We start from the raw sequence: 6429 nt of genomic DNA, 5'->3' as shown, positions 1-6429 counted from the left end.
ACTGCATTCTTCAGTGAGAAAAACTTTTTCAGTCTCCCACCAATCCTTCTTATGACTTAAGATCTATTTCATGAACTTAGCATAAGAGGGTATTTGCTCAAGTGCCTTTGCAAACAGAATCTTTATTCCAAGAGTCCTGAGATAGTTTGCAAAGCGGGCAAATTGTTTATCCTGTTTCGCTTGGCAGAGTTTCTGAGGATAAGGCATCTTGGCTTTATATTCTTCAATCTTAGTTGCTGCAGGTTTATTTCCTACAGAGGTGGTTAGAGAAGCCTGCTTAAGGGGGTTGTTATCAGTACTTGCAGGTGTCTGATGAGCAGATAATTTATACGCTTTTTGGCATTGTTTTTAGTATGTTTTTAGTATGTTTTAGTTAGTTTTCATTATATTTTTATTAGTTTTTAGTTAAAATTCACTTTTCTGGACTTTACTATGAGTTTGTGTATTTTTCTGTGATTTCAGGTATTTTCTGGCTGAAATTGAGGGACCTGAGCAAAAATCTGATTCAGAGGTTGAAAAGGACTGCAGATGCTGTTGGATTCTGACCTCCCTGCACTCGAAGTAGATTTTCTGGAGCTACCAAAGCCTAATTGGCGCGCTCTCAAATTCTTTGAAAAGTAGACATCCTGGGCTTTCCAGCAATATATAATAGTCCATACTTTGCCCGAGATTTGATGGCCCAAATAGGCGTTTCAAGTCAGCTCAAGAATTTTGGCGTTTAACACCGGAACTGGCACAAGAATGGGAGTTAAACGCCCAAACTGGCACAAAAGCTGGCGTTTAACTCCAAGAAAAGTCTCTATACATGAAAGCTTCAATGCTCAGCCCAAGCACACACCAAGTGGGCCCGGAAGTGGATTTTTATGTCATTTTCTCATCTTTGTAAACCCTAAGCTACTAGTTCTCTACAAATTGGACCTTTTGCTATTGTATTTTCATCTTTTGATCACTTTAGATCTTAGGATCATCTTTGGACATCTAGTTCTTAGATCATTGGGAGGCTGGCCATTCGGCCATGTCTAGACCTTGTTCTTATGTATTTTCAACGGTGGAGTTTCTACACACCATAGATTAAGGTATGGAGCTCTGTTGTACCTCGAGTATCAATGCAATTACTATTGTTCTTCTATTTAATTCGGCTTATTCTTGTTCTAAGATACCACTTGTTCCTCAACTTGATGAATGTGATGATCCGTGACACTCATCATCATTCTCACCTATGAACATGTGCCTGACAACCACCTCCGTTCTACCTTAGATTGAATGGATATCTCTTGGATCCCTTAATCGGAATCTTCGTGGTATAAGCTAGAATTGATGGCGGCATTCAAGAGAATCCGGAAGGTCTAAACCTTGTCTGTGGTATTCTGAGTAGGATTCAAGGATTGAATGACTGTGACGAGCTTCAAACTCCTGAAGGCTGGGCGTTAGTGACAGACACAAAAGAATCACTGGATTCTATTCCAACCTGATTGAGAACTGACAGATGATTAGTCGTGCTGTGACAGAGCGCGTTGAACATTTTCACTGAGAGGACGAGACTGTAGCCACTGACAACGGTGATGCCCAACATACAGCTTGCCATGGAAAGGAGTAAGAAGGATTGGATGAAGACAGTAGGAAAGCAGAGAGATGGAAGGGACAAAGCATCTCCATACGCTTATCTGAAATTCTCACCAATGAATTACATAAGTATCTCTATCTTTATTTTATGCTTTATTCATAAATTATCCATAGCCATTTGAATCTGTCTGACTAAGATTTACAAGATGACCATAGCTTGCTTCATACCAACAATCTCCGTGGGATCGACCTTACTCGCGTAAGGTTTATTACTTAGACGACCCAGTGCACTTGCTGGTTAGTTGTGCGAAGTTGTGATAAAGAGTTGAGATTGCAATTGAGCGTACCATGTTGATGGCGCCATTGATGATCATAATTTCGCGCACCAGTGTCTGATCCCTCATTGGCATTTGAACGCTAGAATTGGGTGTCGTATCGGCGTTTAACGCCAGAATTGCCTGTTGCATGGGCGTTTAACACCGACTTCTGACCCTTTTCTGGTGTTTGAACGCTAGAATCATTCTTCTCTGGGCTCTTACTGTCCTCAGAGGGATTTTGGGCAACGAATTGGTCATCCTCTGTCAGATGTTCCTTTCTTGGCTTCCTGTTGCTTTGAGTTGAGACATTCAATGTCTTTCCACTCCTTAAATAAACAGCTTAGCATTCTTCTGTTATCTATTTACATAACTGCTGTTTTGTCTGATTCAATTATTTTTCCATATTCTGGTTAGCATCTTTGGTTTCTTGTAGTATCTCTTTAAATTCTGCTAACTATTTTGTTATAGAAAATAGTAGCTGATTAAGTTCAACAACTTGTTCTGGAGGACTAAGTTCAGTGGATACTGCTTTAGCCTCTTCTTTCATGGAGGACTCACTACTTAAGTACAGATGCTGATTTCTAGCAACAGTATCTATGAGCTCTTGAGCCTCTTCAATTGTCTTTCTCATGTGTATAGATCCACCAACTGAGTGGTCTAGAGATATCTGGGCCTTTTCTGTAAGCCCGTAGTAGAAGATGTCTAACTGCACCCATTCTGAAAATATTTCAGAGGGGCATTTACTTAGCATCTCTCTGTACCTCTCCCAGGCATTATAAAGAGATTCATTATCTTCTTGTTTAAAGCCTTGGATGTCCAGCCTTAGCTGTGTCATCCTTTTTGGAGGGAAATATTGATTCAGAAATTTGTCTGACAACTGTTTCCATGTTCTTATGCTGGCTTTAAGTTGGTTGTTTAACCACCTCTTAGCTTGGTCTTTTACAGCAAATGGAAACAACAATAATCTGTAGACATCCTGATCCACTTCCTTATCATGTACTGTGTCAGCAATTTGTAAGAACTGTGCCAGAAACTTACTAGGTTCTTCCTGTGAAAGATCGGAATACTGAAAATTTTGCTGTACCATGATAATGAGCTGAGGGTTTAGCTCAAAATTGCTGGCTCTGATGGGAGGTATACAGATACTACTCCCATATGAAGCAGTAGTGGGGTTAGCATATGACCCCAGAGTCCTTCTGGACTGTTTATTTCCAATTAGGTCCATAATGGAGAAAGGGAGATGATGTGGATTGTAAATAAAAATTTTATTTCCCCTTTTTTTGTGATTAATGAAATTAAAATAAAGTAAAATAAAAAATTTATGCATGTTTCAAAAATTAAGAAAATAAAAAGTAATAAAAGAAATTAGAAAACTAAATTAATTAATTAATTAAAAAGATTTGAAAATTTTTTGTATTGATTTTCGAAAAATGAAGAGAAAGAGAGGGTGGTTAGGAAGTTTTGAAAAAGATGTGTCTTAAAATTAAAGATACTTGTAAGAAAATAAATAAAAGAAAAGTTTTTGAAAAAGATATGATTTTAAAATTTTAAAGATTGAAACTTTCTTAACAAGAAAATACCAAACTTAAAATTTTTTCAATCAAAATAATAAACTAAGACAAGTGGTTCGAAAATTATATAAAAAAAGAAAAAGATTTTACAAAATTTTATAAAAGATTTTCAAAAAATATAAAAAGAAAATTGAAAAAAATTTGTTTTGAAAAATATTTAAATAGATAAATTTTTAAAATTGAAATTTTGACTTGAATAACAAGAAACTACCAAGTTTTAAAAATTTTGACTAAGTCAACCTAAGAAATTCGAAAATGATGAGTAAATAAAGGAAAAAATATTTTTTTTTGAATTTAATGAGGAAAGAGAAAAATACTAAAATGACACCAAACTTAAAATTTTTAGATCAAAACAAAGAAAACAAACAAGAAAACTTTGAATGTCAAGATGAACACTAAGAACATTTTGAAGATCAAGAAGAATACCAAGAACAAATTTTGAAAATTTTTTAAAAAAATAAGGACACAAAAAATACCAAACTTAAAAAATTTTTATACTCTGGACATTAATAATTCGAAAATGCACAAGAAAAACAAGGAAAGACACCAAACAAGAAAAACTAAAGATCAAACAAGCAAAATAAACAAGAACAACTTGAAGATCAAGAAAGAACACAATGCATATATTTTCGAAAATTTAAGAAAAATTAAAACATGCAATTGACACCAAACTTAAAATTTGACACAAGACTCAAACAAGAAACACAACATTTTCTTTTCGAAATTATTTTTGAAAAACGAAAAGAAAGAAAAAAATTTTTTTGAAAGATTTTTGAAAATTTTTTGAAAAGAAACTAAAGGTTGAAACAAGAAGAAAATTACCTAATCTAAGCAACAAGATGAACCTTCAGTTGTCCAAACTCGAACAATCCCCGGCAACGGCGCCAAAAACTTGGTGCACGGAATTGTGATTCACACTTTTCACAACTCCGATACAACTAACCAGCAAGTGCACTGGGTCGTCCAAGTAATACGTTACGTGAGTAAGGGTCGATCCCACGAAGATTGCCGGCTTGAAGCAAGCTATGGTTATCCTGTAACTCTTAGTTAGGAGATTAGTGATAAAAATGATTTTGTTTATGAAAAGTAAATAACATAAAATGAATGATACTTGTGGTTCAGTAATGAGGAACATGTTGAGGTTCTGAAGATGCTCTGTCGTCTGAACCTCTGCTTTCTTACTGTCTTCTTCTCTAAACACGCATGACTCCTTCTATGGCAAGCTATATGTTGGTGGATCACCGTTGTCAATGGCTACCATCCGTCATCTCAGTGAAAATGGTCCAGGTATGGTTTCTGCACTGCTAGTCATCTGTCGGTTCTCACTTGTGTCGGAATAGGATCTCTCTATCCTTTTGCACACTGTCACTGCGCCCAACATTCGTGAGTTTGAAGCTCGTCACAGTCATCCCGTCCCAGATCTTACTCGAAATACCACAGACAAGGTTTAGACTTTTCGGATCTCATGAATGCTACCAATTGGTTCTAGCCTCTACCACAAAGGTTCTGATCTCACGAGTTTAAATGCTTTGTTGTCAGGAGATGCAAGTCAAACTCGTGGATTAGAAATCCAAGAGATACGCACTCAAGCTGTCGCCCAATGACTACATTGAGCTCAGATAGAACGGAAGTGGATGTCAGGCACGCGTTCATAAATTTGAGAATGATAATGAGTGTCACGGATCATTACATTCTTCACATTGAAGTACGAGTGAATATCTTAGAACAGAAGCAAGCGTGATTGAATAGAAAACAATAGTAATTGCATTAATCCATTGAAACACAACAGAGCTCCTCACCCCCACCTATGGAGTTTAGAGACTCATGCCGTAGAAGATACAATAAGAGATGTAAAATGTCATAGTTTTCAAATGAATCTCTAAAAGTAGTTTTTATACTAAACTAGTAACCTAGGTTTACAGAGAATGAGTAACTAAGTGCATATAGTGCAGAAATCTACTTCCAGGGTCCACTTGGTGAGTGTTTGGGCTGAGCTTTGAAGCTTTCACGTGCATAGGCCATTCTTAGAGTTAAACGCTAGCTTGGGTGCCAGTTTGGGTGTTTAACCCCAGTTTTGGTGCCAGTTCTGGTGTTTTATGCCAGAAAAGGGTCTCTGGCTGGTGTTTAATGCCAGTTTGGGCCATTATATCTCCGGCAAAGTATGGACTATTATACATTTCTAGAAAGCACAAGATGTCTACTTTTCAATGCCTAATACTTATCCTCAGACTCCCGCAGCTGTTGAGCCTATTATTAAAGGCTCTTGGTGAGAAGCAGCACCTGCTCAAATTGATGCCGTCCTCGGGATCGACGGACCGACTGGTGGCAGGGGCTGATGAATGTTTCAATGTGGATATGCGGAGGTTATCGGCAAAGAACAATCACAGTCACAGCCCGTAGACACGATTCTTGTAAGGCTCAGATGCTTCCTCATGCCAAACCATGTCAGGATCGAAGACTGATGTAGCAGAATTGTTGCCGTCGTCTCCATTAGGCTGAGATTGCTGGGTTGGAGCCTCCAATCTCTACGTGTAGGACTCTTGCGTAACAACATATTTTATGGTTAGGGTTACAGGTAATTAAACCTTTAACTTACGTGATTTTTACTCACATAATGATCCACAGTCCGCTGATCAGTAAATCTCTCCTTGTTCTCCTTCAAGGTGTCAGTATACTTGATGGTCTCCGCCATCATTGCATCACGATCCAATGACTTAGACTACACATTTTGAAACCACATGTTAAGACAAACTAAACGAACTTAATAACAAAATGAAACAAGTTACATACTAGCCTGACCTTTGTTGTCATGAAAGTCTCTAACCCACCAGTATACTTCGACGACCTGGCCGATACCTTATTAGCTCTATTCGTGAGATGGTGACGCTTGAATCCCTCATCAGTCTCCCAATGAACGTATAGTGCATTCTTAATATCCAGGTGGAGCCAAGTGGTGAGGTGGTCACGGAGCTTACGTA

Source organism: Arachis stenosperma, chromosome 6, assembly GCF_014773155.1.
Source record: "Arachis stenosperma cultivar V10309 chromosome 6, arast.V10309.gnm1.PFL2, whole genome shotgun sequence".
In the NCBI taxonomy this organism is placed as follows: Eukaryota; Viridiplantae; Streptophyta; class Magnoliopsida; order Fabales; family Fabaceae; genus Arachis; species Arachis stenosperma.
The sequence above is the reverse complement of the archived record's forward strand: the minus strand, read 5'-3'. Positions refer to the sequence as shown.